At 38.0% G+C, this 6,494-nt stretch overlaps 1 non-coding gene across 1 annotated transcript; it reads right to left on the reverse strand.

Annotated features, from left to right (window-relative positions):
• Positions 1–1,624: 1,624 nt before the first annotated feature.
• On the reverse strand, positions 1,625–1,731 carry LOC115507907. The gene has a single exon (XR_003966830.1). It is a non-coding gene; the product is annotated as a U6 spliceosomal RNA (small nuclear RNA).
• Between the last annotated feature and the right edge of the window lie 4,763 nt (positions 1,732–6,494).

Raw genomic sequence — 6,494 nt, forward strand, 5'->3', positions numbered from 1 at the left:
GGATACTAACCTTTTATCCAATATGTCATTTGCAAATATCTTCTCCAATTCCGTGGTTGTCTTTTAATTCTGTTGAATTTTTCCTTTGCTGTGCAGAAGTTTTTTATCTTGATGAGGTACCTGTAGTTCATTTTTGCTTTTATTTCCCTTGCCTTCAGAGTCATGTCGAGTAAGAAGTTGCTGCAGCTGAGGTCCAAGAGGTTGTTTCCTGTTTTCTCCTCTAGGGTTTTGATGGTTCTCTGCCTCACATTTAGGTCTTTTATCCATTTTGAGTTTATTTTTCTGTATGATGTAAGAAAGTGGTCCAGTTTTATTCTTCTGCATTTAGCTGTCCAGTTCTCCCTGCATCATTTGCTAAAGAGACTGTCTTTTATCCATTGGATACTTTTTCTTGCTTTGTCAAACATTAGTTGGACATACATTTGTGGGTCCAATTCTGGGGTCTCTATCCCATTCTATTGATCCATGTGTCTGTTTTTTATGCCAATATCATACTGTCTTGATGATTAGAGCTTTTTAGTAGAGACTAAAGTCCAGGATTGTAATGCCTCCCACTCTGGTTTTCTTTCTCAACATTACTTTGGCTATTTGGGGTCTTTTTTGTTTCCATACAAATTTTAGGATTGTTCTAGCTCTGAGAAGAATGCTGGTGCAATTTTGATTGGGATTGGATTGAATGTGTAGATCGCTTTGGGTAGTATTGACATTTTAACAATATTTGTTCTTCCAATCCGTGAGCATATAATGTTTTTCCATTTCTTTGTGTTTTCAATTTCTTTCATAAGTTTTCTATAGTTTTCAGCTTACAGATCTTTTACCTCTTTGGTAAGGTTTATTCCTAAGTATTTTATGGTTCTTTGTGCAATTGTAAATGGGATTGATTACTTGATTTCTCTTTCTGTTGCCTCATTATTGGTGTATAGAAATGCAATTTCTGTACATTGGCTTTGTATTCTGTGACTTTGCTGAATTCATGTAGTGGTTCCAGCAGCTTTTTGGTGGAGTCTTTCAGGTTTTCTGTGTAGAGTACCATGTAATCTGTGAAAAGCGAGAGTTTGACTTCTTTGCATATTTGGATGCTTTTTATTTCATTTTGTTGTCTGATTGCTGAGGCTAGGACTTCCAACTCTATGCTGAACAACAGTGGTGAGAGTGGACATCCTTGTCATGTTCCTGATGTCAGGGGGGAAGCTCTCAGTTTTCCCCTTTGAGGATGATATTCACTGTGGGCTTTTCACATATGGCTCTTATGATGTTAACATATATTCCTGCTATCTTGACTTTCTTGAGAGTTTTTATTAAGAAAGGATGATTTTGTCAAATGCTTTTTTCTGCATCTATTGACAGGATCATACGATGCTTATCCTTTCTTCTATTAATGTGATGTATCACACTGACTGATTTGCAAATATTGAACCAGCCGTGCAACACAAGAATGAAACCCACTTGATCATGGTGAATAATCCTTTTAATATACTGTTGAATTCGATTTGCTAGCGTCTTTTTGAGAATTTTTGCATCCATGTTCATCAGGAATATTGGCCTCTAATTCTCCTTTTTAGTGGGGTCTCTGTCTTTATTGGGGCTTAGTTGTTGGGAATCAATGTAATGCTGGCTTCATAGAAAAAATATGGAATGCTTCATGAATTTGCACATCATCCTTGCACAGGAGCCATGCTAATCTTCTCTGTATGATTCCAATTTTAGTATATGTGCTGCTGAAGCGAGCACAAAAATTAATTAAAATTTAAAAATACAAAAGTTATGGAAAAAGAGAAAGCTGAGAGAAAGAGAGATAAAAAAATCCAGGAGTATGAGGGGAAAATTAGAGAACTAAGTGATACATTAAAAAGAAATAATATACACATAATTGGTATCCCAGAGGAGAAAGAGGGAGGGAAAGGTGCTGAAGGGGTACTTGAAGAAATTATACCTGAGAACTTCCCTGAACTAGGGAAGGAAAAAGGCATTGAAATCCAAGAGGCACAGAGAACTCCCTTCAGACGTAACTTGAATCGATCTTCTGCACGACATATCATAGTGAAACTGGCAAAATACAAGGATAAAGAGAAAATTCTGAAAGCAGCAAAGGATAAACGTGCCCTCACATATAAAGGGAGACCTATAAGACTCGTGACTGATCTCTCTTTTGAAACTTGGCAAGCCAGAAAGAATTGGCAGGATATTTTCAGTGTGCTAAACAGGAAAAATATGCAGCCGAGAATCCTTTATCCAGCAAGTCTGTCATTTAGAATAGAAGGAGAGATAAAGGTCTTCCCAAACAAACAAAAACTGAAGGAATTTGTCACCACTAAACGACCCCTACAAGAGATCCTAAGGGGGATCCTGTGAGACAAAGTACCAGAGACATCACTACAAGCATAAAACATACAGACATCACAATGACTCTAAACCCGTATCTTTCTATAATAACACTGAATGTAAATAGATTAAATGCGCCAAACAAAAGACATAGGGTATCAGAATGGATAAAAAAACAAGACCCATCTATTTGCTGTCTACAAGAGACTCATTTTAGACCTGAGGACACCTTTAGATTGAGAGTGAGGGGATGGAGAACTATTTATCATGCTACTGGAAGCCAAAAGAAAACTGGAGTAGCCATACTTATATCAGACAAACTAGACTTTAAATTAAAGGCTGTAACAAGAGATGAAGAAGGGCATTGCATAATAATTACAGGGTCTATCCATCAGGAAGAGCTAACAATTATAAATGTCTATGCGCTGAATACCGGAGCCCCCAAATATATAAAACAATTACAAACATAAGCAACCTTATTGATAAGAATGTGATAATTGCAGGGGACTTTAACACCCCACTTACAGAAATGGATAGATCATCTAGACACATGGTCAATAAAGAAACAAGGGCCCTGAATGATACATTGGATTAGATGGACTTGACAGATATATTTAGAACTCTGCATCCCAAAGCAACAGAATATCGTTTCTTCTCGAGTGCACATGGAACATTCTCCAAGATAGATCATATACTGGGTCACAAAACAGCCCGTCATAAGTTTACAAGAACTGAAATTATACCATGCATACTTTCAGACCACAATGCTATGAAGCTTGAAATCAACCACAGGAAAAAGTCTGGAAAACCTCCAAAAGCATGGAGGTTAAAGAACACCCCACTAACGAATGAGTGGGTCAACCAGGCAATTAGAGAAGAAATTAAAAAATATATGGAAACAAACGAAAATGAAAATACAACAATCCAAATGCTTTGGGACGCAGCGAAGGCAGTCCTGAGAGGAAAATACATTGCAATCCAGGCCTATCTCAAGAAACAAGAAACATCCCAGATACAAAATCTAACAGCACACCTAAAGGAAATAGAAGCAGAACAGCAAAGGCAGCCTAAACCCAGCAGAAGAAGAGAAATAATAAAGATCAGAGCAGAAATAAACAATATAGAATCTAAAAAAACTGTAGAGCAGATCAACGAAACCAAGAGTTGGTTTTTTGAAAAAATAAACAAAATTGACAAACCGCTAGCCAGGCTTCTCAAAAAGAAAAGGGAGATGATCCAAATAGATAATATCATGAATGAAAATGGAATGATTACAACCAATCCCTCAGAGATACAAACAATTATCAGGGAATACTATGAAAAATTATATGCCAACAAATTGGACAACCTGGAAGAAATGGACAAATTCCTGAACACCCACACTCTTCCAAAACTCAATCAGGAGGAAATAGAAAGCTTGAACAGACCCATAACCAGCGAAGAAATGGAATCGGTTATCAAAAGTCTCCCAACAAATAAGAGTCCAGGACCAGATGGCTTCCCAGGGGAGTTCTACCAGACGTTTAAAGCAGAGATAATACCTATCCTTCTCAAGCTATTCCAAGAAATAGAAAGGGAAGGAAAACTTCCAGACTCATTCTAGGAAGCCAGTATTACTTTGATTCCTAAACCAGACAGAGACCCAGTAAAAAAAGAGAACTACAGGCCAATATCCCTGATGAATATGGATGCAAAAATTCTCAATAAGATATTAGCAAATCGAATTCAACGGCATATAAAAAGAATTATTCACCATGATCAAGTGGGATTCATTCCTGGGATGCAGGGCTGGTTCAACATTCGCAAATCAATCAAAGTGATACATCACATTAACAAAAAAAAAGAGAAGAACCATATGATCCTGTCAATCGATGCAGAAAAGGCCTTCGACAAAATCCAGCACCCTTTCTTAATAAAAACCCTTGAGAAAGTCGGGATAGAAGGAACATACTTAAAGATCATAAAAGCCATTTAGGAAAAGCCCACAGCTAACATCATCCTCAACGGGAAAAACTGAGAGCTTTTTCCCTGAGATCAGGAACACGACAGGGATGCCCACTCTCACCGCTGTTGTTTAACATAGTGCTGGAAGTTCTAGCATCAGCAATCAGACAACAAAAGGAAATCAAAGGCATCAAAATTGGCAAAGATGAAGTCAAGCTTTCACTTTTTGCAGATGACATGATATTATACATGGAAAATCTGATAGACTCCACCAAAAGTCTGCTAGAACTGATACATGAATTCAGCAAAGTTGCAGGATACAAAATCAATGTACAGAAATCAGTTGCATTCTTATACACGAATAATGAAGCAACAGAAAGACAAATAAAGAAAATGATCCCATTCACAATTGCACCAAGAAGCATAAAATACCTAGGAATAAATCTAACCAAAGATGTAAAAGATCTGTATGCTGAAAACTATAGAAAGCTTATGAAGGTAATTGAAGAAGATTTAAAGAAATGGAAAGACATTCCCTGCTCATGGATTGGAAGAATAAATATTGTCAAAATGTCAATACTACCCAAAGCTATCTACACATTCAATGCAATCCCAATCAAAATTGCACCAGCATTCTTCTTGAACCTAGAACAAGCAATCCTAAAATTCATATGGAACCACAAAAGGCCCTGAATAGCCAAAGTAATTTTGAAGAAGAAGACCAAAGCAGGAGGCATCACAATCCCAGACTTTAGCCTCTACTACAAAGCTGTCATCATCAAGACAGCATGGTATTGGCACAAAAACAGACACACAGACCAATGGAATAGAATAGAAACCCCAGAACTAGACCCACAAACGTATGGCCAACTCATCTTTGACAAAGCAGGAAAGAACATTCAATGGAAAAAAGACAGTCTCTTTAACAAAAGGTGCTGGGAGAACTGGACAGCAACATGCAGAAGGTTGAAACTAGACCACTTCCTCACACCATTCATAAAAATAAACTCAAAATGGATCAACGACCTGAATGTGAGACAGGAAACCATCAAAACCTTAGAGGAGAAAGCAGGAAAAGTCTCTCTGACCTCAGCCGTAGCAATCTCTTACTCGACACATCCCCAAAGGCGAGGGAATTGAAAGCAAAAATGAATTACTGGGACCTTATGAAGATAAAAAGCTTCTGCACAGCAAAGGAAACAACCAACAAAACTAAAAGGCAACCAACGGAATGGGAAAAGATATTTGCAAATGACATATCGGACAAAGGGCTAGTATCTAAAATCTATAAAGAGCTCACCAAACTCCACACCCGAAAAACAAACAACCCAGTGAAGAAATGGGCAGAAAACATGAAAAGACACTTCTCTAAAGAAGACATCCGGATGGCCAACAGGATGAAAAGATGCTCAACGTCGCTCCTTATCAGGGAAATACAAATCAAAACCACACTCAGATATCACCTCACGCCAGTCAGAGTGGCCAAAATGAACAAATCAGGAGACTATAGATGCTGGAGAGGATGTGGAGAAACGGGAACCCTCTTGCGCTTTTGGTGTGAATGCAAATTGGTGCAGCCGGTCAGGAAAGCAGTGTAGAGGTTCCTCAGAAAATTAAAAATAGACCTACCCTATGACCCAGCAATAGCACTGCTAGGAATTTACCCAAGGGATACAGGAGTACTGATGCATAGGGGCACTTGTACCCCAATTTTTATAGCAGCACTCTCAACAATAGCCAAATTATGGAAAGAGCCTAAATGTCCATCAACTGATGAATGGATAAATTGTGGTTTATATACACAATGGAATAGTACGTGGCAATGAGGAAGAATGAAATATGGCCCTTTGTAGCAACGTGGATGGAACTGGAGAGTGTGATGCGAAGTGAAATAAGCCATACAGAGAAAGACAGATACCATATGGTTTCACTCTTATGTGGATTCTAAGAAACTTAACAGAAACCCATGGGGGAAGGGAAGGAAAAAAAAAAAGGAGGTTTTAGTGGGAGACAGCCAAAACATAAGAGACTGTTAAAAACTGGGAACAAACTGAGGGTTGATGGGGGGTGGGAGGGAGGGGAGGGTGGGTGATGGGTATTGAGGAGGGCACCTTTTGGGATGAGCACTGGGTGTTGTATGGAAACCAATTTGACAATAAATTTCATATATTAAAAAAATAAATAAAATAAATATTAAAAAATAATAATAAAATAAAATAAGTCAGACA

Source organism: Lynx canadensis, chromosome X, assembly GCF_007474595.2.
Source record: "Lynx canadensis isolate LIC74 chromosome X, mLynCan4.pri.v2, whole genome shotgun sequence".
Classification (NCBI taxonomy): domain Eukaryota; kingdom Metazoa; phylum Chordata; class Mammalia; order Carnivora; family Felidae; genus Lynx; species Lynx canadensis.